This window comes from Hipposideros armiger, unplaced genomic scaffold (assembly GCF_001890085.2).
Source record: "Hipposideros armiger isolate ML-2016 unplaced genomic scaffold, ASM189008v1 scaffold_1374, whole genome shotgun sequence".
Classification (NCBI taxonomy): domain Eukaryota; kingdom Metazoa; phylum Chordata; class Mammalia; order Chiroptera; family Hipposideridae; genus Hipposideros; species Hipposideros armiger.
Genome location: NW_017732724.1, coordinates 105,217 through 131,258, shown reverse-complemented (window position 1 = coordinate 131,258; position 26,042 = coordinate 105,217). Strand labels below are relative to the sequence as shown.

Genomic DNA, 26,042 nt, shown 5'->3' with positions numbered 1-26,042 from the left:
TGAGGACAGTGGACAATGGAGACCTCTGTGTGACACTGCGCGTGTGCTGGGGAGAACCACTGGCCTGAATGGGCAGGGGATGACATTGGTGCTATCTGAGATGCACATGGCAGTAGAAGCACTTGGTTTGGGTATTTCTGAGAGAGTGAATGACAGAGGATTGAGAAAAATTAATTACAACTGAAACACAGAGTGAGAAAGAAAAATTATACCAGTGTTAATATCCAAGCTTCAATTTGAGGGGGAAGAAACACCATAAGAAGCTTTGTTTTAGGAGAGGGAAATACTACATTGTAGTTCAAAAAACAAGTGTATCCAGGGAATGTTTGTTTATGATCGTTTTCTAGGCTAAGGTAGGAAAAAAATGATGTAAACCTACCAGCAAATTTCTTTAGGAACTTTCCCTTTGTTTGACCATTGTCTGAGTCTGGATTCCATCCCGTTCCCAATATAGTAGCACTGGAATATCTTCCAAGCCTCAAACAGGTGTTCAGTGGTTGTGCTTATATTAAATAGAAAAGATGCTTAGAATGATCAAGGCCTTCCTTTAGGTAATTTTACAAGTGATCAAGGGGAAGTTTGATATTTGGAGATATGAAATCTTATGAATGAGAAAACATGTTAAAGAAGGTGGGCTAAGATTTATTTAAAAGTGTCTTTGAATTTATGGGTATTGAAGACTGGAGTATTTTTTTTAAGGTTTTTTTTTTTTTTAACTTTATTGAGGAACAGTGTGTTTTTCCCAGGACCCATCAGCTCCAAGTCAAGTTGTTGTCCTTCAATCTTAGTTGTAGAGGGCACAGCTCAGCTCCAAGTCCAGTTGCCATTTTTAATCTTAGTTGCGAGACAGGGGGTGGGGAGGCAGTCCACCCTCCCATGCGAGAGTCGAACCGGCAACCTTGTTGTTAAGAGCATGCACTCTCACCAACTGAGCCATCCGGCTGCCCATCGGCAGCTCAGGGGCAGCTCAGCTCAAGGTGCCATGTTCAGTCTTAGTTGTGGGGGATGCAGCCCACTAAGGATATTTTTGAATATAAAAATCAATCCAAACTCTGAATCTGCCAGTATGGAGTAGCTACATTTCACTTAGATTCTCCCCCTTAGAACTAAACATCCCTGTGCATAAACTAATAAATAAGTATAGAAAGACTCTACACGGTGGAAAGAAGGTGAACTACTTAGACTAAAGACATGGAGATGAGTTCCCTGAACTTCCTTATTGAATTCCATATATCCTGAATAGAGCAACCCAGATGCCTCCACCTTAACCAACAACAGGCATAGGTTAAAAAAAAAAAGAAGAAAAAAAAATGGCTTCAAGAAAAGCCTGATTCGTCTAGCTAAAAGACTAGGAAAAAGGTGGTCTATCAAAAGAAAACCTTTGAGACAATACATTTTCTACTCCAACCACCAATGGGACAACCATAGACAGTGTCAGTGGGGCTGAACAGGAAGTTAATTTTGCATCCTACCCACACCCACTCGGCCCTTGTGCTCCTCCTCAATGGAGAGACTGACTGCCGAGAAAAAAAGATTAAATAGGCCTCAGAGTCCCATAATATGCAATCCAAGATTTTTTTGTCATCCCAAGAACCAGGAAAATCACAACATGAGTGAAAAAAGACAATCAGCAGAAGCCAATATTGACATGAATCTGATGTCGAAATTCTTAAATTTGTCCAACAAGCAATTAGGAATTCTCTTGAAGCAAATGCAAAAATAGAAAATCTCAGCAAATAAATAGAAGCTATAAAAAAGATCCAAATGGAAATTAGAGAACTGAACACTACAGTTACTAAAATAAAAAAACTCCCTGGATTAGTTCAATAGTAGAGTGTGACACAGATAAAATCATTGAATGTCACGACAGATCAATAGAAATTACCCAATCTGAACAACAGAGAGAAAATGGACTAGAACAAAATGAACAGAGTCCCAGGGACATGCAAGACAAAAACAAAAGAGCTAGCATTCATGTTACAAAAGTCCCGGGAGAGAAGAGAAGAGAGTGGGTCTAGATAGATATCTGAAGATATAATGGCTGAAAACTTCCCCAAATTAGAGAAACGCATAAACATGTATATTGAAGAGGCTGAGCAAATTCCAAATAAGGTAAATCCATGGCAAGACACATCATAATTAAATATAATTAAACAAGTAATAAAAGATAGCAGCCAGAGAGAAAGGGCATATTACTTAAATTACTCATTTGAACGACAACAAATTCCTCATGTGAAATCAGGGAGACCAGGAGGAAGTGGCATAGCATGTTTCAAGTACTGAAAGAAAATAACTGTCAACCCAGGAGTCTATATTTAGTGAAAATATCCGTCATGAATGATGGGGAAATAAAGACATTCTCAGATGAATGAAAACTAAGAAATTCATTAACCAGCAAATCTACCCTTAAAAAATGGCTAGAGAAGCTCTCCAAACAGAAAGGCAATAACAGAAAAAGGCTTGAGACTTCAGAAAGGGAAGAATATTGGAACGGGTAAATATAATAGAGTATGCTAATTTTCCGGAGATTCTTAAATCATATTTGAAAGTTGAAGCAAAAATTACAGCATCATCTGATGTGGTGCCCAATGTTTGTTGAGGAAATACAACAATTATTAATACATTTTAAAAATATGGAGGGTAAAGGGACCTAATTAGAAGTAATTTCTTCATTTCACTAGAAGTGGAAATGCTGATACCAGTAGACTGTGATGTTACATAATTATAACAACTAAAGCAACTATAAAGAAAACAATAAAAAGAGGTATGCTTAAAAGTGACTCACAGGAATTTAAGAAATGAGAAACAAAGGAAATGAACAGGAAAAAGAAATATTGGCAGATTTAAGCCCTAACATATCACTAATGATCTTAAACATAAATAGTCTAAACACACCAATTAAAAGATAGAGATTAGCCAAGTGAATTAAAAAGAATGATACAACCAAATACAAGAAATTTGCTTGAAATACAATGACATAGGTACGTGGAATGTAAAAGGATAGGAAAAGATATACAACGCAAACAATTTAAAAAAAATAGTGGCTATATTAATTTTAGGTAAAGTCACCTTCAGAGCAAAGAAAATTATTAGAGACAATTAGGGAAAATATTGAATGATAAGAGCATTAATCCACCAGGAAGATAAAAGCATCCTAAATGTGTTTGGAACAAACTATGGAGCTTGCAAAACATGAAGCAAAAATGAATGGAACTGGTGACTAGTGATGGTGGGCATCTTTTCATATGTCTGTTGGCCACCTGTATGTCCTAATTGAAGATATGTCCATTCAGGTCCTCTGCCTATTTTTTAATCATATTTTATTTTGGGGAGGTGTTAAGTTATATGAGTTCCTTACATATTTTGGGTATTAACGCTTTATCGGGTGTATCGTGCCTAAGTGTCCACCAATGAATGAATGAATAACAAAGATGTGGTACATGTATACAATGGCATATTACTCAGCCATGTAAAGGAATGCAATCTTGCCATTTGTGACAAAATGGACCTTGAGGGTATTATGCTAAGTGAAATAAGTGAGACAGAGAAAGCAAATACCATATGATTTCACTTATATGTGAATTCTGAAAAACAAAACACATGAACAAAATAGAAAACTCATAGATACAGAGGACAAATTGATGGTTGCCAGATGGGAGAGGGTTTGGGGGATGAGTGAAAAGGTGAAAGGGATTAAGAAGTTCAAATTGCCAGTTATAAAAACAGGCATGGGGATGTAATGTACAGTAATGGGAATATGGTCAATAATATTGCAATAACTATGTATGGTGTCAGATGGGTAGTAGACTTATTGGGGTGATTACTTCATAAGTTATGTAAATGTCTAATCACTATGTTGTACACCTGCAACTAATATAATATTGTATGTCAATTGTAATTGAAAAATAAATTTAAAAAAATGATACAACTGGGAGTAGAAATAGAAAAACCTATAGTTATAGTTGGGGACTTATATACTTTATAGTCTTTAACTGATAGGCTACTAAACTGAAAGTAGGCAAGAATATAGAAGAACTGAACATCATCAACCAATAAAATCAAAATAAATTCATAGAATACCCAACAATAGCAGCGTACACATTCTTTTCAAGTACCCATGGAACATTAACCAAGATAAAACGTATCCTGGGTCACAAGAGAAACCTCAACAACTATAAAAATGTTGAAATCGTATCATGCAGAGTACATTTTCTGATAATAATGGCATCAAACTAGAAATCAATACTAGAAAGACAATGGAAAAATCTCCAAACACTTAGAAATGAAGTGCACTGCTAAATAATCCATGGGTGAAAGAGGAGGTAATTGAAGGAAATTTAAATAATATAAAACTAAATGACAATAAAAAGGTAACGTGAGACAAAGCTGTTAGAGTTTTTAGAGGGAAATTTATGGCACAAAGGCTTACATTAAAAAGAGGAAAGCCTCAAATTAATAAGCTGACTTTCTACCACAAGAAACTAGAAAAAGGAGAGCAAAATAAACCCAAAACAAACAGATGGAAAGAAATAATAAAAAACAAAAATCAATTAAATTGGAACAGGTTAACAGTAGAGAAAAGTCAATGACACCAAAAGCTGGTCCTTCAAAAAAAAAAGCCAATAAAACTGATAAACCTCTATCAAGATTGTTGAAAATAAAAGGAGAGAAGTCACAAGTCACCAATATCAGGAGTGAACAGGGATTATCACTATAGATACTGCAGTTATTAAAATAATAATAATAAGGGACTATTACAAATAACTTTACACTCCTGAATTTGAGAACTTAGAAGGAAAAGACAAGATTCTCAAAAACTACAAGCTACCAAAATCCAACCAAGATGAAATAGATAACCTGAATAGTCCTATAAATATTAAAGAAGTTGAATTCATAATTTAAAGTTCCCAAAAAAGGAAAAAGATTTTTTTTTTAAAGATTTTGGGCCGGCCGAGTGGCGCGATGGTTAAGAACTCGCTTGGGATGCCAGAGGGCCCCGGTTTGGATCCCACATATGAGGGCCAGTGACACTGCCCTCCACAGCTAAGATGCTGAACAACAGCTCAACCTGGAGCTGGGCTGCCATGAGTCCCCGGCGATGGCGTAGGCTGCAGCCCCTGTGGCAGTGGGTTGCCATGGGCTACCGTATGTAGCCAGCAGCCAGCGTGAGTGGCCAACAGCCGCAGTGAGCAGCCGTCCAGAAGCTGGCAACTGATCTGCCTCGCCAGAGAAGAGCGCAATGATGGTGCCAACTTGGGCCAGTGAAGCAACATCCTCCACAACTAGATTGAAGAACAAAACGACAGCAACTTGTCTGTTCCCCTTCCCCCAATTCCCCAGCACTGTTCCCATCCCCCACAACTCCCCAATAAAAATCTTAAAAAAAAAAGATTTTATTGGGGTATGGGGTAAGGGGAACAGACAAGTTGCTGTCCTTTTGTTCTTCAGTCTAGTTGTGGAAGATATCGTTTCACTGGCCCATGTTGGTATTATCATTGAGCTCTTCCCGGATGAGGCAGATAGGTTGCTGGCCTCTGGAAGGCCGCTCACAGTGGCTCTTGGCATCTCACACCAGCTGCCGACTGCTCATGCTGGCTGCCGGCCACACATGGTAGCTTATGGCAACCCACTGCAGCAGGAGCTGCAGCCTACGCCATCGCCAGTGACTCACGGCAGCCCAGCTCCAGGTCGAGCTGTCACCATCTTAGCTGTAGAGGGCAGCGTCACTGGCCCTAACGTGGGATCTGAACCAGGGCCCTGCTGCTCACAGCTGGCATCCCAAGCCAGCTCTTAACCAAGGCGCCACTCAGCCGGCCCAGGAAAAAGAAATCTTGAATCCCAGATGGTTTCACTGAATAATCCTACCAAGAATTTAAAGGAGAATTGATACCAATTTTATAGAATCTCTTCCAGAAAAATAGAAGAGGAAGGAAATCCCCCCCATCTCATTTGATGAGACTCATAGTTCCCTGATAAACCGAAGTACAGAAGAGAACTACAGACCAATATCCCTTATGGACTTACAGCAGAATTCCTTAACAAAATTTTAGCACATCAAATCCAACAATTTATATAAAGAGTTATACACCATTACCAAGTAGGATTTATTCCAAACATGCAAGGTTGGTTCGACTTCATTGTCAAATCAATCCATGTAATTCATCATACCAATAGGCAAAAGATGAAACATCATATAATCATATCAATTAACTCAGAAAAAGCATTTGATAAAATCCAACATACATTCACAGTTGAAAAATTAAAAAAATATCTCAGCAAAACAGTAGCAGTGGTGTCTTCTCAGATTGATAAAGACCATCTTAAAATCAAAGCTTTTCCTCTGAGGAACAGAACAGACAAGGATGTCCACATTCACTATTCATGTTTAGCAGAGTGTTGTAAGTTCTAGCCAGTGCAATAAAATTAGGAAAATAAATTAAAGGCATACAGGTCAGGCAGGAAGAAATTAAACTATCCCTATTTTCAGATGACATGATCGTATATGTAGAAAATCCCAAAGAATATACCAAAAATGCAAAGCCCAAAAAACTCTTAGCACTAATAAGTGAGTTCAACAAAGCCACATATACAAGATAAACACACAAAAACCAATCACATTTCTGTACACTAACAATGAACATATGGAAGCTTAAATTTAAAAAACAATACCATTTACAATTGCTCCAAAGAAATAAACTTAGTGAAACATGTACAGGCTCTGAATGCTGTCAATTACAAAATGCTGATGAAAGAAACCAAAGAAGGCCGAAATAAATGGGGGACTTACCAAGATCATTGATGGGAAGACTCAACATAGTAAAGATGTCAGTTCTCTTCAAATTGATCTGTTAATTGAATGGAATTACTATCAATCCCAACAAGGTTTTTATAGCCACAGATAAGGGCATTCTAAATTTTACACAGAAAGGTACAAGACCTAGAATAGTAAAACAATCTTGAAAAAGAATAAAGTAGGAGGAATCAATCCACCTAATGTTAAGGCCTCGTAATCAAGACAGTGTGGTATTGATGGAGAAGTAGAATATAGATCAATGGAACAGAAGAGAGAACTCAGAAATATATCCACACAAATATGCCCAGCTGATTTTTGACAAAGATACAAAAACAATTCAATGATGGAAAGATATCCTTTTCGACAAATGATGCCAAAGCAATTGAACATCTGTAAGCACAAACAATAACAAAAAACACAAAGGCAGAAAAATCTCAGAAAACCTCAACCTTGACCCACACCTCACAACTTAAACAAAACTTAACTCAAATGGATCAGACTTAAATGTGAGATGTACAATTATGACACTCTCTGGAAAAAAAAAGTAGGAGAAAAAGCTTCAGAATTGTGGCTAGACAAAGAGTTTTTAAGTTTGACACCACAAGCCATAAAAGGAAAATTTGATATAACGAATCTCCTCAAAATTAGGGAAAAAAACAAAAACCAAACAAACAAACAAAAAAACTTTTGCTATGTGAAAGACCCTGCTTGCTGAAAGAATGAAAAGATACGTGGCTTGCAAATATCTTCTCCCAAGCTATAAAATATCATCTCCCAAGATTATAGATTGGGAGAAGATATTTGTAAACCACATACCTGATAAAGAACAAGTATACAGAAAATTTTTAAGTAACTTTCAAAACTCAATCATGAAAAGAAACAATCCAATTAAGAGAATGGGCAGAAGACATGAAGAGATTGTACTGAAAGGATATACAGATGACAGGCAAGTATATGAAAAGGTATTCCACATCACTGGCAATTAGAGAAATGCAAATTAAAACGACAATGAGATACCACTACACTATCAGAATGGCTAGAATAAAAGAGTTAAAGGAATAAAAAACCACTAAATGCTGGTGAGCATGTGGAGAATTTGGCTCCGTCATACCATACATTGATGGTGGGCATGTAAAATGACACTGCTACTCTGGAAAACATTTGGCAATTACCGTATGACCCAACATTTGCATTCTTGGGCACTTATTTATCTCAGAGAATTGAAAACGTATGTTCACACAAAACCTGTACACAGATATTCATAGCAGCTTTATTCATAATAGCCCAAAACTGGAAACAACCTCTGCATCCTTCAGTAGGTGAATGGTAGAACAAACTGTGATATTGGTTGTCGGAGAAGTCATGACGCATGTTTGTGACAGATGACACTAGTTCATTTTTGGAAGTACTAGAGTCATTCGCATCTATGTTACTGCTGTGCCATTTGACAGCTGACAGTTCTAGCTTCATTCTAAAAAAAAATTGAGCCATTTGGTTGAGATTTGGAGATTTTACAAGCAGTTGAAAATGCAGACCAAAATGTGCATTTTTGCCATATTTTACTCTTTTACGTCCATAAAGGGAAGAATGCGTGCCAAGCTTGTGAAAAGTTGCATAAAGTTTATGGTGACAATGCTCTACAAGAATGTCAGTGCCAACAATGATTCATGAAATTCCATGCTGGTGGTTTTGATCTCAGCGATGCTCTTGGTCAGGGACGCCCACCGAGGTTCATGACGACAAAATAAGGGCATTGATCGAATCAAGCCCACGTTACATGACATGAGAGATTGCAGAAACATTGAACATCCATCCTTCAAGCGTTCACGACCACCTGAAGAAGCTGAGATACGTAAGCAAGCTCGATATTTGGGTTCCGCATGAACTCAAAGAAGTTCATTTGATGGCACGTATAAACATCTGCAATATATTCATTAAATGTGAGGAAAATGATCCTTTTCTGAAGTGATTGATAACTGGTGATGAGAAGTGGATTGTTTACAACAATGCAGTGTGCAAATGATTTTGGTCCCGATGTGATGATTTGCCTCAAACAACATAGAAAGCAGACATTCATCAGAGGAAGGCTATGCTCCCAGTGTGGTGGGATTTTAAAGGTGTCGTGTTTTTCGAGCTCCTACCAAGGAACCAAACAATCAATTTGAATGTGTACTGTCGGCAATTGGACAGTTTGAACGAATCCATCATCCAGAAATGTCCAAAGCTTGTTAATTGTAAAGGAATTGTGTTCCATCTCGACAATGCGAGACCACACACAAGTTTGGTCACCTGTCAAAAATTACTGGAGCTTGGATGAGATGTGTTGCCACACCCACCATACTCTCCTGATCTTGCGCCGTCAGACTTCCACTTGTTTCACTCTCTTCAAAAGTCCTTGCGTGGTATAACATTCAATTCAGATGAGGTTGTAAATCAGCACCTTGTTCAGTTTTTCGCAAATAAAGACAGGTCCTTCTATAAATGAGGAATTATGAAGTTCACTGAAAGACAGCAAAAGGTTATCAAACAAAACGGGCAATATATCATTGATTGATCTTTGTCTTTATTTAAATAAATGACCTTTGAAAAACATAGACAAAATATATCATGACTTTTCCAACAACCCAATATATATGTACCATGGAATACTACTTATCAATGAAAAAAAACCTGTTGATACACCTAGTAACTTAAATAAATCTTTGAGGAATTTTCCTGAGGGAAAAAAATGCCGATCTCAAAATAACATATACTGCATCATTCATTTCATATAACATTCTTGAAATGACAAAATTATAGAAATAGAGAACAGATTAGGTTGCTAGGGGTTAGAGATGGGAGTGGGAAAGGTCAGTGGCTCTAAAAGTGCAGCCTGAGGGACCCTGTGGTGATGGGGCTGGTCTGGATCTCAGCTATGTCAGTGTCCATACCCAGCTTGTGATGTTGGACTATAGTTTTGCAATGTTGCTAGAGAATACTGGGTAAAGGGTATATGCACTTTTTTGTGTTATTTCTGACAACTGCACGTGGGTGTATAATTACCTCAGAATGAAAAGTTTAATTAAAACTAATCTGAAGTATATGAGAAACTCTTAAAAATGGGGCTTTGTCAAATTAGTGTGAACAGTTGAACAATGTGTGCAAAGTTGCTTTAATTATATGTAAAAAAATGCTGATTGAAGTGGCAATGTTCTTACCTTTTATGTGGAGAAAAATCTCAGAAGACAAAGCATTTCTTTTTCATTGCAATTTTGGGGTATTTTAAAACAGGTGAGCTCCTTTGACTAATTTGAATCAATTTCCATTTGTATCATCAAATGATGTTAGGCCGTGTACATTCAGGACTCACTGAGTGGCACGCGACAGAGACTAGCAAATTCATGAAAAGCAAAATGGAAATTTATATCAGCCCACCTAATTGCAACACCCTGGGTTGGAAAAGACTGCACCCAAGGCCTTAAATGTAATGTCAGGAGTCATCCACCCTCTGGTCTGTTCAGCTACCTCCCCTATGGGTCTTCTCTGGACTCGTATTGATTCTGCTAGGTCAGGTGCCCATCCTGGATCCATAATTGCATCTTCAGTGGGTGGAGCAGCAGCCAGCCAGCCTGGTCCAGGTGTCTGCAATGATAGCTAAGCGGCAGGCCCGTGTTATACAGACCTGCTTCGTTCCCCAGGAGGAAACGACTGGGCAACTAGGCCACGACCTATGAGGTAGATACTCAGTAGAAGCATGATGAATGATGGTTGGATGGATGGATGGATGGATGGATGGATAGCTGGCTGGCTGGCTGGATGGATGAGCCACCTGGGAGAAGATTTCGGTTGAAAAAATTTTTTGTTTGTTTCAATAGAATATCCACAAAACATTGAAAGCAAAAGCATGAAACTCATTATGTTTTAAATATAATCAGGACAATCTGAATTAGATCATGGGTGAAATTATCTGATTCCAGGGTTGTCAATCCTCATTGGTCTGTCTAGTTCAGGCCAAATGCCTTGAATGGCAGCTTGGAAGCTATTTTCTCCTGTTCTTTGTGAAATGGGGACAGAAAACTATGACCTTCTGTGTAAACCTGTGTAGAACTGGCACTGTGCACATTGATGCTAGTCTTCCATCCTCTGAATTCAATAATTCTGACTTGAGTGGGCCAAATCTTTTGGGATGTTTCATTCTTCACTTAAAATATGCATGTGCATACTGACAAGTTCTCATGACGACAAATAAGTGAGATTTTTTTCTACCTATACCTTTTCATCCTATGATGGTTTTTCTGGTGGCCACTGTAATGTTACTTCCTGTTAATGCAAGGGCATGGAAGGGCTTCCAGAGGTGACATCTGGGATTGTTATGCCATGTACCTTTAGTCCAATGACAGCAAACTCTGGTTTCACAGAATGTAGCCGACTGCCTAAAAAAGTCAGAAGTAGATCATTTTAATGAAAACAGTATTTGCTAAAATTTATTTTTAAAACTTGAAAGAAGAGTGAGATAATCTCAATGAGTCTTGAAACAGAAGAAAACGTTGGGGTAAAAATGGTGGCCTTGGTCAAACTAAATTGTCCTGGTTCCCAGATTTCCTGTGATTTTGCTGCAAATAGCTCATGACACATCATCCCTGAGCAAGTGATGTTGAGGCTCTTAAGTTTTTGTTTTTGTCTTTTAAAAGTATTGTTTACCGTCTGGAGAGAATTTTGTTTTGCTGCTTTATGTACCAAATAACTCACTGTTTTTTCTTGAAGGAAAAAGAAACCATGACAAATTGGGTGAGCCTGGAACTCAAATATAGAATTTAAATGAATAAACTCATCGTAATCTACTTCAGACCTTCTGAACCATTCATCAGACCTTAAAATGAACCTCCTGTGGTCTTCCTGGGGCGAGGGAGGGAGGAGAGGAATATGGTTTTTCTCTGGTTTTGTAATGAAGATGTTCCAAAATCCACTAGATTTCATGACTCTAAGATTCATTTGTGAATATTTGTTGCAAAATCAACCGATCTTAGAAACCCATGTAGCTCTCGTCTTCCTCGGCAGCTTTTATCTTTTCTCAGGGGCTCACTAAATGTCCATCAGTTAACCAAAGTGCACATCAGAGTTGCTGGATTTCTCCCAGCACTGTTTCTTCCAGCTTGAGCTTTGTCAAGGGGGAACCTTTGGATTCTAAAACTCGCACCTCTCACGGCTTTATGGGCATCCAATGTAGTTTGCCAATGATGTGGGGGTGAGGGGTGTGATATGAGCTGTAGGCGGAAAATAGCCCTTCTGCATATCAATGAATGTTGCCTGCCCAAACACCAAAGGAGATAAAGTTTGCAGAGTACAACACTAACCCACTTTTATTCAATTCAAAACTAATGAGAGGTAGTAAGAATTGCATTGCTTCTTAAATGCCATGAGTACATTAAAAGTAACCGACATAGAAAAAAATCGTGAGCAATTTAAAAGTAAACAAGTTCTTCTTGATCCAATATAACTTATCACAATGCAGCTCTGAATAGGAATAAGGTAGGCTTATATACCGGGACTGCCCAAAAAATGTATACACGTGATTTGTATTCATCTTTTGTTATTATTGAATATTGAATATTACAATTTTAATACAGTTTTTTCCTTTCTTAAAATGTGTACACATATTTTTTTTGCCACCCTCTGTATATATTACCATGAAAGAGTAACCACAGTGTATAGTTAGGTTCAAAAAAAGTAACTTCAAGAATAGTGTACTTTGTGGTTTCTATATTACTTAATGATAGAAAGAAATAAAGGAGAGAAGGAGGAAAAGAAAGGAAATGGAAGGCTAGAGGGATGGAAGGTGAGAAAGGAAGGAAGGGAAGGAGGGAAGTAGGAGAGGGATTCAGGAAGTACATTGGGTACATTTCTCTCTTTTAAAAACGTTGTACTAAGAACATTTAACATGAGATCTATTCCTTTAACAAATTGTTGAGTGTTCAGTACAGTGTAGGGAACTAGGCACCATGTTGTACAGCAGAACTTACTGGTCTTGCAGAGCTGAAACCTGTTGAATAACAAATGTCTTTACATTGAGCCCAAAATACTTTTGCAGTCAGAAGTAAAATATTTTTAATATCAGTTTCCTATTCTTGAAATTAATACAAATGTTTTTATTTTAAAAAAACAAAAACTATGAGAGTAGGTCTGGAAATACCAACCCAATTGTTTTCTTATGATTGTGAGGACATACTACCTACTAATTTTGGGATAGGTTTTTCCCCTGGCAAGTAGACTGATTTCTGCTTATCCAGGGCAAGAGATATAGCCGTATTTTAAATCCATATCACCCTATTGGCTTAAATGAGTTAGAATACCACTACTTTACAAGTGATTCAAATGATTCATAAAACAAATGTTTCCTAATTTCTTGTGTAGTAGCTTTGTAGAGATAAAGTTACCAAAATGATGGTCTAGGGACTTTTTCTATGGGAGCTATATCCCAGAAACTATGCTCAATTAGTTCCCTCTTTATAGTTTGTTAGATATTTATATTAGGTTGATAAAATTCACTTGTTGAAAATCGTCAAGCCAGTACTGGGGAACTGTTATATCTAGATTAGCTAGGATTTCCCAATGCAGTTTGAGTTAAAACCATTTATATAGCACAAAAATCTTCTTGTTAATCTTCACTTTGTATACTGTGCTGATTGTAAATGTCATGTATCAGCCCAGATCAGGTGGCCGGCAAACTGTTTTTTATTAAGGACCACATAGTAAATATTAGGCTTTGTGGGCTATGTGGTCTCCACTTTATCTACTCACCTTTGCCACTGTGACATGAAAGCAGCCATAGGCAATACAGAAACAAGTGGGCATGGCTGTGTTCCAATAAAAATGTAATTACAAAGATGAGTGCAGGCCCCTATGGCCCCTGGTCTAGACTTTGGACAAGACTAAGAGGAGAAGTCTGTTATTAAATAAAGAACTTACATTATTGTAAGGTTAAAATCTTTCTGAAAGGGCCACATGAAACTGGTGGTTGAGAGCTAGAGTAGATTGGCTAATATTCTTTCACTCTTCTTGTTTTAATTCTTTTGGTAAATGAGGGTTTGGGCTGGATCTCTGCCTTGGGCTGACTTTCAACCTTGGGTAGACCTGCCAGCTAACTGATCTCTGATTTCTCAATTCATCTACATTTAACCTGAAGGCAAGAAGACATGGATATATATTGTAAATAGAGGTAGATATTAGAAATAATAACATCAATAATATAGTGTCTTACAATTTAAAAAATACTTCTAATTTAATTCTCATGATTATAACCATTATTATTCTTAACTTATACATCGAAATTCCTGGGCCCGGATATATATGGTCAGCTAATTGAGCAGGGGAATGATAGATGGAGATGCAGAGAGAGCTTGCTTAAATGATTCACACAGGTACACACAATCAAATCACTATTACGTATGTTATACGTCATAAGATACTAGTATGTATCTTATGCCCCCCATACTGTCCTTCTGCTATCCTCACTACCTGAGCAGGTAGGCTTACCTTTCTGACATGGCCCAGCACTACTTCATTCTTCTGAAGTCTTGCCGTTTAGAGCAAAGTCTAATTCAGATTTAAGTTTGAAAGGAGCACCATTGAATATGATGTGATGAGGCATCTATGTGATAAGATATCCTTTTGGAGTTGGGTTGCCAACCTTAGTAGAAAGGCAAATGGGAATTTGTGGAGTTCTTTATCTTGGACGTCTCTGTGGCTGTGCATGGCAGTTCTGCTGCAAGGGGTGTGTGTGTGTGTGTGTGTGTGTGTGTGTGTGTGTGTGTGTGTGTGTATTCCTCTTGGTTCTACCACTCAGCTAAGGAGGTGACTGTCCAAGCAAACTGCTTTTCTGTTATTGCTTGACAGTGACCTGGTGGTTGTGCCTCTGCCATTTTCCCCAGATCCCAGCCAGGAAACCCCATGGAGACTGCCTTTTGTAAATTCATCCTCTAATTCCATGCTTTCAGTGACCATGCCTTAATTTGCCCTGTGACAGCTGTGTAGGTCCAAATGGCATCTGTGCCTTGCCCATGTTTCACCTCAGCATCAAACATACAGATGACTTCATTCCAGAAGCTTCTCCCCTGGTGCCTGGTCATGATATCTCCAGTTCTGTAGAGCTCTGGGGTGGTATTGATGAAAAGATGATCAAATTCTGAGACCCCAGTGGGTAGTTATGTTCCCACATACTCTTGGCTACCTTATCATAAATGTTCACACCTCATTTACCCAGAGCTCTCAGATGCGTTCCCTGCTTAGATTACAGCAGGGGAGCAAAGCTATTTACTCTACATGGGGTCCCTTGAACTCTCACTTCGAGACTGTTTATTCTTACTTGGCACACAATTTTTACCAATTTGGTTATTAGCCAACAATGAAAGAAAAATGATTGGGTTGAGAGGGTGGGACAAGAAGAACTATCTGGAGCATTGTTCTCTTTCAGCACTCCCTATCCCAGGAACGGTTCCATTGCTTCAGATGCCCCAAACAAGCGTAAACCTGCAAGCCATCCTGAGTCCCTTCCTCAGCCTCCAAGTCCCACTGATTCTTCCTCCTCAGTAGTCTCCGATCTCTCCCGCATCTCTGCTCCAGCTGCCCCTTTCCAGTTCCCAGTTCCAGTCATTATCATCTTCCCCTGAGCAGCCTCCCTGCAGAGTTCCCTGCCTACAGTCCTGACCTAAAACATATGTGCTTCTGCACTAGAGGCCTAGGGGCCTGGTGAACCTCACAGCTCCCTGCTTAAGTTCCTTTATTACCTCCGCATTGCTCTTTGGATAGGGCAGACTCCCTATTGATGACTAGAGAGGGGATACTTCCCTCTTTGCCCAGTGGGGCAGTCCTTATGTGTGTCCGTGGTCAAGGTCTAATTTAGAAGAGTGCTACCTTTCACTCTCAAAAGAGTCCCTACTTGGAAGATTTAATTTTTTAGGCCCCTCAATATCAAGTCTTCCATATTTACCTCCTGTTTATCTATCCACTCTGATCTCTTGCTGTTTCAACATTTCCCCATCCCTCCTTTCCACCAACTTTCTTTCCCTCCTTCCTTCCCTCTTTCTCCTTAATGCCGCTGTATTGAAGTGCCTCTATTCTTGAAGTCACCATGCATCCTCTTAAAACCAGGCCTTTCCATAAGCTCTGTTTAACTGTCTGGAGCTTACTACCTCTTTCCTTCCTGTTCTCCCACATCTCCTTTGCCGCATTAATTCTTTTCCATCCTCTGATCTCAGATAAAAACACCTTTCCTTCCCACCAAAGAAGGACTCAGTGCCCCCACGGTTTCCCCAGGAGACCACGTGGGGACCTGGTTTCTCTCTGCCTTCCCACTGGCCAGGGTCTCCTGGACGATGTTACATTCACCACTGTTCCCACAGCCTCCAGCGTAGGACCAGGCTGCCCATAAAGAACATTAAGTGAGGGGAGGAAGGAGAACATCAAATCAAGTCAGTCTCTCATCAAAACCCTCCCAATGTCTCCTATTCCACCGAGAAGGAAACCTGACCTCCTTTGCTCTGAATGCCCTGCCTGCCAGTCTGTGCTCTCCTTCCACTCTGGGCACGCAGAGCTTCCTGCCAGTGTCTATGCCATCCTGCTTTACTCCATGCCCATCCCCACCTCAGGGCCTCAGAACCAACTATCCTGCCAGGAAGAAGGAGAAATACTCCTTGTTTTAGGTCTCAGCATTAAGCTCACCTTCCCTGACGCCCTCCTCTATGTCACCCTGCTCTGACACTTGTGAACCCTGGTGACAGATATTTCTGCCTTTTTATTTACTTGTTCATTTGTCTGTCTCTCACCCGCCTTCCCCATGACCTGGAAGACCTCTCTGTAAACACAAACATGCTGCAGTTTATTCCTGTTGCAGTGCTTAGAAGGAACCCTAAGCCATCAAAGGTGCTCAGATCATATTGACTAAGTAGGTGAGTGAATGGAGAAAGGAATATTAGTTTTCTCATCCTGCTGTAGTTTAAAATGGTGTCTCAGGTCTTGAGAGTAAAAGGAAAAGCTGGAGAGTAAAAGGCAAACTGACAGCTGAAAAATGGAAGCTGATATGGTTTGTGGGTGTTAGGGGGACCAAAAGCCATTTAGATCAAACAGCCAAGAGTACTCAGGCTATAACGGGGGTGTCTAGGATTTTGATAAAAGCTCTGGCAACATGCATGTATCCATTAGAGCTACTGTTTAGCATGACAATTTGAGTCATTGGAGTGAATTTCAGTTCTGATCAGTAGTCTTTGTTTTGGATGGAGGAGATGAGTAATCTCAGAGATGGAAATGCCCAGGGTTTAGAAGTAGGTTAACACGGCTGTGAATTAGTCCTGGCCACGGTGACTAGCTGTGGGGCAGTTGTGTCCCCCATGTCTGCAAGCTGGCCTCTTTCCATCCATAGAATGAGGAACAATAGGACCCTTCCTAGACCATCACACAGGGCTCGGGGAAGATATACTGGAACGAGAGCTTTAGAGCATTTGCTCAGTGCCCAGCATCTTAACAAAAGTGAGTGGTTATTTATTTACTTACATACTAATTATTGATAATTAATTAATTATTAATTATTAATGCTTTCGTAAGAAGTGTTTCGGCCCCAAATAGTTAACATAGAGAAAAATAGAATATAAGGATAAACTGCAGTTTTCAGAACAAGCCACTTCCCAGAGCATCTCCGCCAGCAATGGGTGCTTCTGCGTTGAGTTCTCATGTGCATGCGTTTCCACCAGCGCATCCACCTTTAGACATTTTTAATGGAAACATCCAAACCACTGAACTAGAATGTGCTGTCCATGATTTCACAAATATTTAGCTAATAATGGGAATTTTACCTTAGACTGTGGCACGGAACTAGGTCAGCACTGGGATGCACACATATGCCCTTGGTCATCAGTAAACAGAATAATCCCTGAGTCAACTGTGACTAAATGACCCAGAGCAGCTAGCTCCCCCTATCGGCTACTCCAGAGTCTTGTGAGAATAATACTGTTGGGACTTAACAGTTGTAAGGCTCTGGGGTTTTGGAAAGCATCTAATGTCCAAGAAACTCCTGCCTTATATTAAAATCCATCTTATTTTTATGACCGGTGCTACTGCTAGGAAGATATAAAAGAAAGTGCAACCAGCAAGAGGTTGCATTTTAAAATCCCATCCTCTTGAATGGCCCACAGGTGCAGTCATCTTGGCTCCTCTGTTTATAGCAGATGACAGGGACCCATTATGCCTCCCTCACACTTGGGTTCCTGGCTCCCTATTTTCCAGAACCTCGGCCTTGTCTCTCCTTTTGTTTGGTCGTCACCAGCTCTGTGGCCAAGGAAATCACGCTATGCAATCTCATAGATCTTGTATTATATTGGATGACATGAATCCAGGGCGACTTGTTCAGAATAAAAAGCTATTAGGAGGAACCATATTAAACTGCTATGTGTCGATCAAAACATGGTTAAATGTTAGCAATTTCATGTGAGTGCACCCTGATAGTTCAGTGTTTCTCTTGGATGTTGCTATGGCCAGTCCCTGTTCATTTGAGGTGACCTCAGATGTAACCCATTAGCCCGGGTGCTCCAACTGGTTATATTAAGGTTTTGATTAATATCATTATTAATTGTATTAATATCACTGTTAATTGTACCGCAGCCTACAAGTAACTAATTAGTAAAACAATAAAGAAACAAACCTGGCAGCTCAAACCAAGGGCTTTCATATGCAGATTACCCCTTCAGTGTGGAAAAGCAGCCCTGTGGTCTGCCCTCTAACCTCAGTTATTTCTGAGGGATGAAACCAGTGGCTTTTGCCAAACCTGGTTAAAGTGAGCTATAAGAAGTCACTGAAGGTTTGAATGACATGTGACTTTACCCTGTGCTTGCTTCTTAGGTCTGAGTCTGGATGCCAGGTCATCCCAGCACTAATTAGCCAACTGGCCCCAGGGGCAGAGCCTGGGGAGGTGGGGCAGCTGCCAGGGTCTCTGCCTCAGCTGTAATCACTGAGCCTGAGGAGGACCCTCAGCTCTGCCAGCCAAGAGCCCTGGTGGTGTAAGCCAGCTGGCACAGGCTGTACACAGCCCCAAAGTTTACAGTTATTTAGTTACCGGAAACACAGGATCAGGGGTTGGTGCTGAAGGCATTTCCCAGGAAGGAGCTGGTGTCTAATTCAAACCTTGCCAGTTTTGCATCCTCAAGCAGTACGTGATGCAGCCTGTCACGTACGTGAGATAAAATGGCACCGTTGGGTAGAAGACTTGAAAAATAAAGGACGGAGCCTCCTGCAGCCTTGCTCCCTCCCACCTAAGCCCTCTGAGCTCCCTTCACTCATTGTTTGGGTCCTGTTGCTAATTCTGGAGCAGTCTCCTCTTTACTAAATACCTTTGCAGCGCAGAGCAGAAGGTATTTTTACTTGCGTCACTGCCTCTTTCTTATCTTTAGAGAGAAGCTGTTCTTATATCGGTAATACTTAAAGGATTTGCCTTAAGTCTCAGAGCTTTCTTGGGTATTTGCAGCGAGCTCTTGCTGGATTGAGTCGGATTGACCTCATTTAACAGCTAGCTGGGTCTTCCAGGAGAGCATCTTGCACAAATCAGTGTGCCCTGGTTGGCGATGATTTCTCATCATTCCACCGGGCGGGGGTGGGGGTGGGGGGGCGAATGTTAGAAACTGCATGCCTGGCTTTTCCTCCAGGACTGGTTTTGGGAACTGCAGGCTGCCAGGTAACCAAGATAATATAGTGTGCTGTGAGGCACCCAGGGAGCTGCTTATAAATGGAGCCTTCTGCTGTACTTGATTTTGGCTTTCCTTGCTCACCAGCTGTATGGGTCTCCTATGCCATGACTTCATTGTGTGTACATCTAATGGGCTGTGTGTGGAAGCTGCGGGTCTTAGAAGGAGCAGTTCACCCAGTGCAGCCTGGAGCCCTCCCTGTCATGACCCTCCCAGGGTGGGGTGCTGTACTCAATCTCTCTGCCCTTAGGTTTCTTTACTTCTGACTCAATTTCATTGATAATCAGATTTTATTATTACTTTCGGGATGCTCAGATCATGTGCCCAAAGACTTGCAATTGTGTGATCCCGAGTAGCTAGGCAAGACTACACTCTCACCACATTTTCATCATAGACACATCATGCTGGATGAGATTGGTCACATTTGACTAAAAGCATGTTGACGTAAATATTTTCCAAATTCCCATTCTGATCATCGAGGTGGTAGATGACCAAAACTTGGCATCTGGGCCTAAGAATCCCATGGATAACATTTTTTTTTAAGGTTTTATTGGGGAATTGGGGAAGGGGAACAATGTTGGGGCATCGGAGAACAGCCAAGTTGTTATCCTTGAATCTTAGTTGTGGAGGGCGCAGCCAGCTCAGCTCCAAGTCGAGTCGTCATCCGGCCACCCGTTGGCAGCTCAGCAGCCGCTCAGCTTGGGCGTAGCTCACTGGCCCATGTGCGGAATCGAACTGTCGACCCTGTTGCTCAGAGCTCGTGCTCTTAACCGACTGAGCCACTCGGTCGGCCCCCATGGATAACATTTTTAAAAATGTAGATTCCTGAGTCCATCAGAAATATACTGGATCAGAACCTCTCAGCCTGGAACCCAGGGTGTTTTTTAACAAGTTTCCAGGGAATTCTGTTGTAGTCGGCTCAGGAACCTACTATTAAACACCACTGGGGCCTAGTATAACCCCAAAGTTATGCTCTAGCCACCCTATGGAAACTAGCAATTCTGCCTAGATGTGTTAGAATGAGGAAGCTTAATGAGCATGTACCTTCTGATATTTCATTACCATTGGCAGTCCAAGTCTTGCGAGCCCAATTTAAAGGTATAACTCATTTTTAGAGTTAAAATGTTAAATGTTTTTACTGTTAGGAGTTGCCTTCTAAATCATTTCATGTTTTCCTGATATTTGACCCAATTAATGTTAATAACTAGCACATCAAACTAATAGTTGTGAAGGACTCTATGTGCAGTTCCCAGTTAAGAAAGAAATGCTGTTTTCTTAATTTAGCCTTTCAGGACACTGGGAAATAAAATCAGACGTTGATGAACATGGGGAGACGTTTATGTAAAGTCAAAAGAGTCTGTGAGTGGAGACAGTCTTCTCATGCGATGCCAGGGTGTAAGCCACAGCCTCCATCAGGACTGGCTGTAAAATGTGCAGGCCTAGTGCAGATTGAAAATGCAGGGACCTTGGTTCAGAAATTAAGAATTCCAAGATGGTGACAGAAGAGCATTAAACCGAGTACTGGGCCCTTCTAAATGTGGGCTCCTGTGTGAAGCCAATCCTGGAACTGACCTCAAATTTACTAGCTCTGAGAATAAGTATTTCCTCTCTCTACCTGTTTATATTGATGCCTGCAAAAGAACAGTTAAGTAATAATAATAATAAAATAATTCTGAATTATTGTAGAGGTTTGTGAGGTAGGTAGACTGAGATTTAGGGTTCTGTCTTTTTATTTTTTTTAACTACTATTAAATTGGTTTCCACTTCACTTGTGATGATGTGAAAGTTTATCTGACCACTAGAGGAGGCAACTCTTCTTTACTCACACCCCAGAAAGGACCTGGATTGGGACTCTTTAAAAAACACCAGCCCCCTTGTAACCTGGAATTTCAAACCAGAGTTGAAGCAGTGCAGTGTCTGCTGTTGTTTAGACATTCCCATTGTCTGAAGTTGAAGGTTTTGTGGGTGGTCCCACTCTGTTTGGTGTCACTATCAACAAACGTGTGGAAAGAAGAAATAACCAGAGATGCGGGCAAGCTTCAATCAGCTCTGCCTTAACTGGCAAGTCAGTTGCATTTGTAGCACAGGCAGAATCAATTAGGGAGCTAGGCTCAAAGACAGGGCTGGCCCTGCCCCCCACCCTGCCAGAGCTCCTGTGGGAGGCTCCACAGGAGAGGAAGAGGTGCTGTGATGGCCCCCTCCTAAATAAGGCTCAGGGAATCATGGGTTCCCCTGATGGTTTTCAGCTCTTTTATTTTCCAAGAATTCCTCCTACCTGCCAGGCTCTCTCCACCCCATCTATCTAATCTCTTCCTTTCTTTCAAGGCCTGCCCCTCTGAGGTATTATCGGAGGTCTTTCTTGCTCCCTGTAAGGCAAGGTCCATCTTTTCTTCCTATCCCCACTGTTCCAGGCCCAGGGTCTGCCACCCAATGAATACTCGATAGCATGTCATCTGTCATGTAGAGCAACTGGTATTGCTAGCAGATTGAAAGGTGGCTTGAAGGCTAAGATTCCAAAACATGGAATTATTTCACAAATGTAGACATGCTGAGAAGAAGGGCTCATTCACAGCAGGGAGGCCTTGTCTGTGTAATGATGCTTTCACATTTTTTTAAAAACATTTTTTATTATACAAGATAATCAAGAATTTGGATAAGCAATGCAAAAAAAAAACCACATTTAAAGTCACATTGTAATCCTGTTATCAAAAAGAACAACTGTAATATTTTTGTGTTTGTCCTGAAGGCTATATTATATCAGATATATGTGCTTTTAAAAAAGGCAGACTGTGAGTTTTGTAAGTGTCTTTTAAAGTTAACAGTGAGTTGTCATTACCCTTCCAGGCCCTGAAATATTCTTCTACAATATTTTAGATGGGTGCACAGCATTCCAGCCCCCTTATTATTGAAGATACAGTTTGCTTTCCTTTTTTTTTTTTGCTATTATAAACAATGCTGGCATGAACACCTGCATGTAAATAGTTGAGCATTTGCTTGATGAATTCCTTAGAATAAATTTATAGAATTGAAATTGGGTCAAATCATATTTACCTTTGCACACATGTAAGGCTTTTAATATGTATTAGTTTGTGCATCAACTCAAAAGATATTTGAGTGTCTGCCTTGGGCTAAGCACCATTAGGTCGTTAGGGGTATAATGTGAGTAGGACAGATGAAGTCCCTTCTCCTATGCAGGTGTTAAGCTCTGATGTGAGACAGGTAATAACAAAGCGATTATTAGACTCAGACATTAGACCCCAATAACACCAGCAGTCACACCTCCAGCCGTGATCTCAGCCCTGCCCACCTTCTCAGGGGCTCTGTGGGATGTCAACCAGGTGCCTCAAGTTTCTTGCATCTGAAACCAGAATTTGGTTTCACCTTCTAAAACTACTCTTCCCTCAGTCTTCCTTATCTTAGCAAATGGTGGTCCCAGACTTCCAAGATTCCAAGAGAGGGCTCCAGCCACGTCATGGCCGTTCTGAGGGGTTCACATTCCATATGAGAAGCTTCTGGAAGCCACTGGTATATGTTATATAGGGGAGTGGCATGATGTGATGTGCATTTTTAAAAATCCCTTAGAGTGCTATGAGAAGCATGGTCATGTCAGGTCAGAATAGAAGCGGATGAGCATAGAAGAGAGTCCTGCTCTGAGGGGAGAAGCATGAGTAAGGCCTTGACCGGGATGGTACTATTAAAGGTGGTGAATGAAGAGTAAATGGGTTTGGAGCACATTTTAGAAATAAACTTGGCAGGACTTACTGGTGGATTGAATGTGGACAATGACAGAAAGAGTTTGCATACCCTTCACAGGGATTGTGCTAGTTCCAGTGGTACTATATGGTTGTGCCCATGCCCTGGTGAGGTTGACTATTCATATACACGATATGAGTATATACTACAGAGCATCTACATACTATATAAATATACACTATACATACAGGACACTATATGACTACATGCAGATGAATGTCAAAGTAGGTTATGCAGGTTACCTTTGATGGACTGAGTGGGGGTCCTCCTGTTCGACATGTAGGGTTTTCAACTGTTCTGCAGTGTCCATGTTAGGAAGCCTGGGTAATTCCAGGGACCAATCAGGATAGATTATATCACCCCCAAAATTCTCCTGGAAAGAGGAAAGAAGAGAGCTTGGATTTCACAAGTAATAAGACCTTTTCTCTATGTAAATAATAAATGAAAGAAGGAGGAAAATAATGGGAGGAGTATTGTAACACGTGAGTAAAGATGAGGGCGTGATTCTTTGAGGGACAGAAATGGTCACCAAGGAAACTTGAAGGGACCAGATATGTGAAAGGTCATTATAAACTGTAAAGAACTATACTAATGCAAATCACTACTTTTGTAATTTTTTTCTAGTTATAAATAAATACAAGATGGTGGTGATTTCACTAGCAGGTGACTTTCATATTCATGGATCAATATAACAGACCGTTTTCAACAGTGAACTATCTGTTGCCATGATTGTAACTAAATTTGGTTTATGAAAGGGATATCAGAAACAGGTATGATGAATTTAACAACATTTAAATTTTATCCTGCTGAGTCAAAATAGGGCTCATTTTTATCTACGAAAATGGATTAAAAAATGTGTTTCAGGTGTGAACTGCAGTACTATTAATTAGGATGACTGCTTATTTGTGATGAGCTTGTAACAACTTTTAAAAATCTCTGTAGGTTTATAGAAAAGTGATTACCAGTGTTGTGGGGAAAAGGTCACTGGCTTGGAGTTTTGAAAAATGACTTGAGACATGTACTAAAGATCCATATGTAGGAAGAAATGAGAGGGCCACCAACCAGAGGCCTGGCCACTCCCTCCCCTTCCCCCCCCACTGCCCCGGATCTTGACATATCATTTTACAAGTTTTCCTTTATACATGAATATGAGCCAAGATTTCCCCCTCTCCCCAAAGAATTGCTTAGGATCTGCAGAGAAGGAAGGGCCTTACATTCACAAATAAATAAACTTCAGGAAGTTACTCTGCTTTAAAAGAGATTCAGAGATATATTTTTTTAAACAAGGGGAGTCCCAGAAAAGGAAGATTCATAGTATTTGTACAGAAGAACTGAAGAGATGTGAATTTGTAGGTCTATCATGGAGTCATGATGGTTGTCCGAGAGAGGAAAATATTAAGGATATGTTTTACTTAGTTGAGTTTTTATAGAACCCTTCGTTTGAAATGTTGGTAGGACAATATATTGATAAATCAAGGTCCCTTTCTCTCCTTCATAAAAGACCATGAGACTTTCTGTCCAGGACTCTGAGAAGTCAGGGCAGGGAAGAGCTTTTGGAAGCACGTCATTCCGATATGGTCCCTGACTGCACCTGGCACCCTGAGTCTCCCCATTGAATCTAAAAGCTACCTGATAATGAGCTGGACCAAGTTACTTTTTGTTGCTTGCAACCAAAGAATGCTGATACGTTGGTAAATGAACGTTTTAGGAAGTCTGGATATATGCACAGTTATCACTTGACGAGTGTCACTGCCATTCGCATAGCTTCTCTGAAGGAAGAGGGATGGGTTCTGCCTTCCTGCTTATGAGCCTCAGTGGGTACGTGAGAATGTGGCTCCTGAATAACGTGGGGCTCTGGCCTCTCATGGGCTAAAATCTAGAAGGCTGCTGCTAAGGAACACGGGACATGATCAGATGTCTTAAGTTGTGTGATTTTCAAGATCTCAGAGAAATTCAAGCCAGTGGGTTTGTTGATTTGAATTTCCCTGAGACCTTGAAAATTATACAGCTTATGCCGTGCTGCTGTATTAGTTTGGTAGGGCTGCCTAACAAAGTGCCTCAAAATGGATGGATTAAGACAGCAGGAACTTGTTGTCTCAAAGTGACGGAGGCAAGGAATCTGAAAAATCAGTGTTGGCAGGGCCATGCTCTCGCTGAAACCTGTGGGGGAATCTGTCCTTGCGTCTTCCTAATTACTGGTGGTTTGCTGACAATCTGCAGCATTTCTTGGCTTGTAGCTGCTTCACTTCAATCTGTCTTCACATGGCGTTTTCCCTATATTTCTGTCCTTACGTGGCTTCTTCTTATAAGGTATCTTAGTACATTCAGGCCGCTGTAACAAAAATACCACAGACCAGGGGACTTAAACAGCAAGCATTCATTTTTCACAGATCTGGAGGCTGGGAAGTCCAAGATCAAGGTGCCAGCTGATTTGGTGTCTGGTGAGAGCCTACTTCCTGGTTCATAGATGGCTGTCTTGTAGGGAAGGGGTGAGGAAGCTCTCTGGAGCCTCTTTTATAAGGCTCTGTCCTCGTAGCCTAAAAGTTTCCGAATTCCCCACCTCCAAATATCATTACGTTGGGGGTTAGATTTCAACATATAAACTTTGATGAGACACAAACATTCAACCTATAGCATAAGGATACCAGCCATCTTGGATTAGGGGCCCACCCTTCTCCGGCATGACCTCATCTTAACGTAACTAATTACATCTGAAATAACACTTGCAAAGAGAGTCACGTTCTAAGATTCCTGGGATTAGGATGTCAACGTATCTTTTTTGAGGGACACAA

The 26,042-nt window shown here is 40.5% G+C and overlaps 1 protein-coding gene across 1 annotated transcript in view; it reads left to right on the top strand.

Annotated features, from left to right (window-relative positions):
* The window catches only part of LOC109377358 (voltage-dependent calcium channel subunit alpha-2/delta-3-like), a 177,796-nt gene that overhangs the window by 90,680 nt on the left and 61,074 nt on the right, over positions 1-26,042 (top strand). The window lies entirely within an intron of this gene.